General features: G+C 37.3%; 1 long non-coding RNA gene across 1 annotated transcript; it reads right to left on the bottom strand.

The window, feature by feature from the left end:
- Window positions 1-2,220: 2,220 nt before the first annotated feature.
- LOC116786105 lies at window positions 2,221-6,119 on the bottom strand. The gene is made up of 3 exons (XR_004356819.1): window positions 5,852-6,119; window positions 5,022-5,059; window positions 2,221-2,432 (listed from the first exon to the last, which is right to left on the bottom strand). It is a non-coding gene; the product is annotated as an uncharacterized LOC116786105 (long non-coding RNA).

The raw sequence follows: 6,119 nt of genomic DNA, 5'->3' as shown, positions 1-6,119 counted from the left end.
AAGTGACATTTTAAGTATTTAAAGTTTTCTTTAGAGAAATCCGTAATGTTTTGTCACACGCTTGTGGCTGTTGCCACGGAGACAAAATTGGTTTGGGGGAAGCAGGTCAGACATAAGTCTCATACTTAATAAAATTTTTTTTGCTCACACCTCTCTGTCTTGTATTTAATGACTTGTTATTCCATACTTGCTGGTATGGGGTACAACAGAAGAGAAGAAAGCATCCACAGGTTTGAAAGGTTTGTGGAGTGCACCAGAGTAACTGAACTGCAGCTTCAGTAACTGTTAGCTGTAAAAGGCTGTTAAAACTTATAAGAATTAAATTAACTGAAAATAAATTTAAAACTTCTTTTACTAATTCAAATCATGCAGATTCCGCAGAGGAGGAATGTCCTGACAGTAACCAAAAACACTCCTGTCTCTCTTCTGTTGCTGAATGAAGGATTAAAAAAAATATATATCTCCTATTTTGGAATAGCTTTTGCTTCTAGACAAAAGTTTGTTCAAAAAAACCCAGTAGGAAAAAGTTGTTGATACGTTAAGGTCATGTTATCTGCTTGCCAGACCAACAGATCATTTGATGAGGCTCCTTCTTGAGCTTTATGGTCAATGTAAATCTGCATATAGAGACACATAAAATGGGCCCAGATTATAGACCTAGTTTTCCTTCTTACTAAGTTAGGCACAGCTTTTAAATGGAATTACCTGATGAATATAAAAATGTTATACTTCCATTCAATTCTTTATAGCCGAAGCTAAGTTACTTAGGCTGACTGTACTTTCAAACACTGTTTTTTCCCACTGATATAAACTGATGTTCTTTCCTAACAGCTTGTGCCTTTCCACTTTGCCCATTTCTCCAAAGGTTTTGTGCAGATTTGCTCTTTATCAGGTGCTTCATCTCCTATTCAACAGCCTGAATAACTGGTAAGACTGAGGTGCAATTTTAAATTGAGGCCTTGGCAAAATATGGAATCTGCACATAGCAGGTTCTGTCTCTGTTTAAAGATTGGTTCTATTAAATTTAAAAACCATGAGCACATAATGATGTTGAAACTGTTTATTTTTGCCTTGAATAGCAAAAATTAGGAGAGGCACTGGGTACAAGCTCCTGAACCAAAGCCAGGCATGAGAGCACTTAGTAATGAGAGGGCAGTAAGCTCGTTTCTCTAAGATACTGCTTGTGTTTTCAGCAAAATGGCCAAGTTCCTACTGAAGGCTTAAATTGCATCAACTGAAAGCAACTAAGTAAGATATCTGAGTTGAAGTCATCTAACTCAAGGCTCTAAAACATGCTGATAGATCTCATTAGGTATCTGGATCACTCCATGGGAAATAACTGAACCAATAATTATGGTATTGCTATTTCTGCTATGCTTTTGAACCATGTAGGCAGATGTTTAATGGAGTGTTATGAGTTTCAGTTGAAGGTGCTGCTGCTATAAACAGCTCCATTAAACCAGATTGTATAATAGCTTTGTCGTAGTTTTATATCAGTGTACCATTTCAAGCAGTTCTCTTTTTAAATCTTAAATCTTAAATAAAGCCCATTAGAGATCACCACTTGAGCTGTTAGGCTTGGAAAGATCATGAAACAGCTGACTGGACTTCCAATAGCTCTAAATAAATGGCACGCATAACTTCTCTCAGTTGTCTCTCATTACTTACTCTTCATGCCTTAAAAATACTAAATTTCTTCTAAGTCTTATTTTTCACTAGATCCCTTTATTTTGTTTGATGCTTCTACCTTCTTCAGCCCAGGTCTCCCAGTGGGTGTGTCCCTGTGATTAGATTTTTTTACTCCAGAGTGGAATGATCATCATCTACTTTAGCTGGGAAAAGTGGGGGCATATTCACAAATAGTCATACTTAAAACCTGAGTCCCATGTAAAGAGAGCACTGTTTACTAAAGATGACACATGACAAAGCCTAATTTCAAACAAATCATGCCATTCTATTAATGAGTGCTCAACATTCCTGCTTATTTCCAGAACATATAAGCAGAAACTAATATATTTGTGTCATTCCTTTAAGTGGTAAAAAACCTGGCAGGATGACCAACCACAGTGAAAAGTCGCAAATGAGTGGAATAAAATGATGTGAAAGTCATTTTGTTTAAAAAGATAAAGTAATTTTTACAAACATTTTAAATCCTTGACTTATCAGCAGAAGCACAAAATCCATTAACTTATTCTTTGCATTTCATGAAGTTACCTTATCAGCATTAGCCAGCTTCCTCATTTTTCCTTTCTGAGCAAGAGATTTGGTAGAAGGACTTGATAATTGTTGATTGTGCCATTCATGTAATAACAAAAGAGGAACACATTTGGGAGTTTACTCATTTTCCATCATGACTCCAAACCCAATTCTTCTGCCACCGTATGTAATTGTTAGCAGTACAAATCTGGCTCATTTTTCAATAATTTTTAAACCTAAAATTTAGAAAAATAGTAATTTTAAGTGCCTGTCAGATAAACACATCTAATATTAATTTGATATTAGTCTTAAGGAATAGCACCTTTAATGATTATTTAATATAGTACAATAATCAATGACAAAAACCCCTAGGATTTGAAGAGAGTAAGATCAATATGTCACTAATTTTGCACTATTGAGAAAAAAACCCAACCAAATCTTGTGAGATGAATAAATAGGAATTCTGTTTTAAGATTTGTTGAGTAATTACATGCTATTCAGTTTAGGAAACCACTCTTAAACGTGAAGGGAGTTCAAATAAGCAACAACATAGAGAAGAGGTGTAGAAGATAATGGCTTCTAATGATAGAACAGAGCCTAGAAAGAAGAGGACTGAAGTCACTAATCCCCAGTGATGTGAAAGTTTGCTTCCAAAAGCAAAGGGACATCTGTGTAAATCAAAAGGACAATACTAATGTCCTTTGGATGGAGCATTGGAAGTTTAAATAAGACACTAGGGAGAAAATAAAACAAAAAAAATGAGCTGTCCAACCATAGTGACAGTGAAACATGGGAATATATCACTTTGGAAAGTAAAGATCTCCAGTGACAAAGATGCTACAAGACAGGCTATACAATCACGTTGGTATTAGTTTAATTGTAACTGATCCTGCCTTTGGGCAAGGGGAAATGGATTGGATCAGGAGTTCTTGAGCTGTGGGAAGACACTGACATACCCTTGGAGGCCCAGGCAAAGCTCCAGGAGAATTTAGTCTTATATTTCTCCTTCCTATCTATTCCCCTAAAATTTCTCTCTGAAAATCATTTGAAGAATGTTGTATTTGCTCTTAGGACAGGAGGGGTGCAGAGCCATCAGATTTGCCCTGCCTAGGGGCACATTTGGAGCATCTCCAGTGGCCACCTGGGGGGGCACTTGTTGCATGTTCATTGCACTCCCCTGGTAAGAGTGAGCTGAACTGTGTTGAAGTTATTGCTACCCCAGTGGCACAAAGTGCATGGGGAAGGCTGACCTTTCTCTTCCTAGTGAAATCCAGATCCACAAGTGAAGAACATTGAAAGGCATAGGATGTGAGGAATGGTGCAACTTCCCAGGGGCATCAAGACTTGGATCAGGCAGAGGAAGCTTGTAATGATACCTGTCAATTCAGGCAGCAGCTTCAGAACACAACTACCCAGGAGCAACATTCTACGTGTTATACAGAAGTACCACCTATTTGCTGGACTGAAAATAGGGATGTTTGTATATATGAAGGGCCTATCCTATTACAGTAGAAAGACAGGCCCAATAATAATAAATTTCAGTACCATTGAAATAAATCATCTCCTAAAAGGATTTTCAGCTCTGCTTTCTCCTTGCTGCAAGTAATTAATAAATTAATAACAAAATAATTATATTTTTCACACTCATAGAAAATGTGATAGATGTTCAGGTATCTTAAGCAGCAACCCTGGATATATGCTTTGGTTTCTACCTATTCAAGAAACACTGGAATAATACTTCACATTATTTTCTTTGTTAATTGTTAATTTTTGGTGGAAGGGACTGGCAAAATGAGTACATGAATTTTTAGCATCTAGAGAACATATTCAGTAAGTAATCCTTGCTGTGCTGATCATTTCTGAGTAGTTTCCTGCAAATATTCACTATCCAAACTTTTGGTTATTTTTATAAATACCACATCTAGAAATTGTTTTCAACATGAAAAGACCCTTTAAACCTACAAAAAGTAAGTTGCATTCCAGTTTCTAAGTTCCATGGTATGACACAGTCAATTTTCTCTTCTTCAGTGTATCTGGGAAGCACCAGATAGGATCTATTGTAGGTCAAGGCAGTTATGTATAGAAAGAGGATAGATGTGTTGGTTTCAAGAAGAAGGAGTTGGCACAAGGCTTGCAAACAACTCAGAGAAATGGTGCACGTGGTATGAACCCACTGTGACCTAAGGAGCAGCAGATCATGTCACAAGTCACGAGCTCAATAACTTTTCTACAGATTTATGTCAGCACTTTTTATCTCATCTATATCTAATTAAAAAGATGTACCCTTCTCTCAGTCTTTGCATGTTTATTTACGTAAGTAGTTAAGTGGCATTGGTGGTGGTCAATGAAACATAAAATCAAATGGACCTCTAGGCATAAGTCTCCTCATATGGTTATATAAATTATTGTATATGTACACATATGCACTTGTCATAACTTCTCCAGCTGATCTATCTGTTGACCCAATGCAGTGATGACTAAGAAAAATCAAAGTAAGTCATCTCAAATGAACACAGGGCTGAGACTATCTACAGTATGTCAGATGGGAAACTGTTCACAGTAAGGCCAAACACAGGGCCCCACTTATACTTCATAAATGCAGGTGACAGTAAATACCAAAGATTATTAATGAATGTTGTAAAGTTGTGGGGAAAAAAAAGAAATTCTGGTTAAAACACAACGAAACTGTAAAATTCTTATTACAATTTAAAACTTGATTTTTAGGAAGAAAAATCATAGATTTCCTGATTAGAAATTTAATCATCAGTGTAAGTTAAGAAATCAAAAGGTGGACTTAATTATGGTCATGACCACGGAACACTTACCTGTTTGAGACCTTCCTCATACCAGATCATAACGGAAACTATGGAGAGAAACCAAAGTTGGACAAAATAGCTTCTCAGATTTCTAACAATTCTTACGTAACATATGCATTAGTAAGCAGAATAATATTTTGTGAGCTGAAGCTATATAAACTTGATATGTTAGGATTCTCAACTTTTCATCTTCACTAAGCACAAAAGATGCACAATATACCTAATAGGTAATCACTACAAATTTAAGGGTTCTGGAAAACCTGGTTCTTTCTCATCTTTTGTATATTGTAAGCAGGTGGTGACAGACTGCACCTTAAGTAACTACTGTGAACAGTAGTGGTAGAATAAATTCCTTGCATTTACTCAGAAGTCAAAACATGCTGTCTGCAACTCCAGACTTCAGGAGGTGAATGGAAGTAGTGAGGAAAATTGTCTGTATGCCTACCTTCCATTCACCCAGGACTGTCCTGTCAGTGAACAGAACTTAGGGGTGACAGGTGGAAAAAAACATTGGGAACCACTGCTTTAGACTGATGTGCAGAGAGATGGTAATGCTACTGAAACAGTATTTAAGTGAGGACAGTCACAACCTCTCCTTCCCACTTCTCAGACAGCTAGGGTCACCAATTCTTGCAGTTGAAGGAATATAATAATTGCACATCAGTCTGGTCTTCATCTCTGATCTCCCTGCTTCAAGACAAGGACACTCTGGCTTTAAGGAAGGTTACAGTGATCTCCTTTAGTTATTCCAGTAATTCATATTTCAGTGCAAATCCATGACCTGGACAACTGATGTTTCAGCTTCAGCTCTGCAGTGCTACAGAAGTTAAAGTTGTCACCTGTCTCTCCTTTGCTCCATTCTTCTTTTGGGTGGAGTCTGCTGGTACAGGTCCCTGGTGGCCTTTGACAGAAGATGGCCTGCCAGAGTAGGTTGCTCAGGAGCTGCCTTTGTATTGCAGCTCATCCAATCCTTTACAAACCCAGCCTCCAAATTCCCAATGACAAAAAGTTCCCTGGCAAAACATCAGGATTCTTTGATATCACATGAACTATGTTCTGGGAACAGCACCAAAAGATCTTATCCAAACATTTCTCACAGACCTCACA

This window comes from Chiroxiphia lanceolata, chromosome 4, assembly GCF_009829145.1.
Source record: "Chiroxiphia lanceolata isolate bChiLan1 chromosome 4, bChiLan1.pri, whole genome shotgun sequence".
NCBI classification, from domain to species: Eukaryota; Metazoa; Chordata; class Aves; order Passeriformes; family Pipridae; genus Chiroxiphia; species Chiroxiphia lanceolata.
The sequence above is the reverse complement of the archived record's forward strand: the minus strand, read 5'-3'. Positions and strand labels throughout refer to the sequence as shown.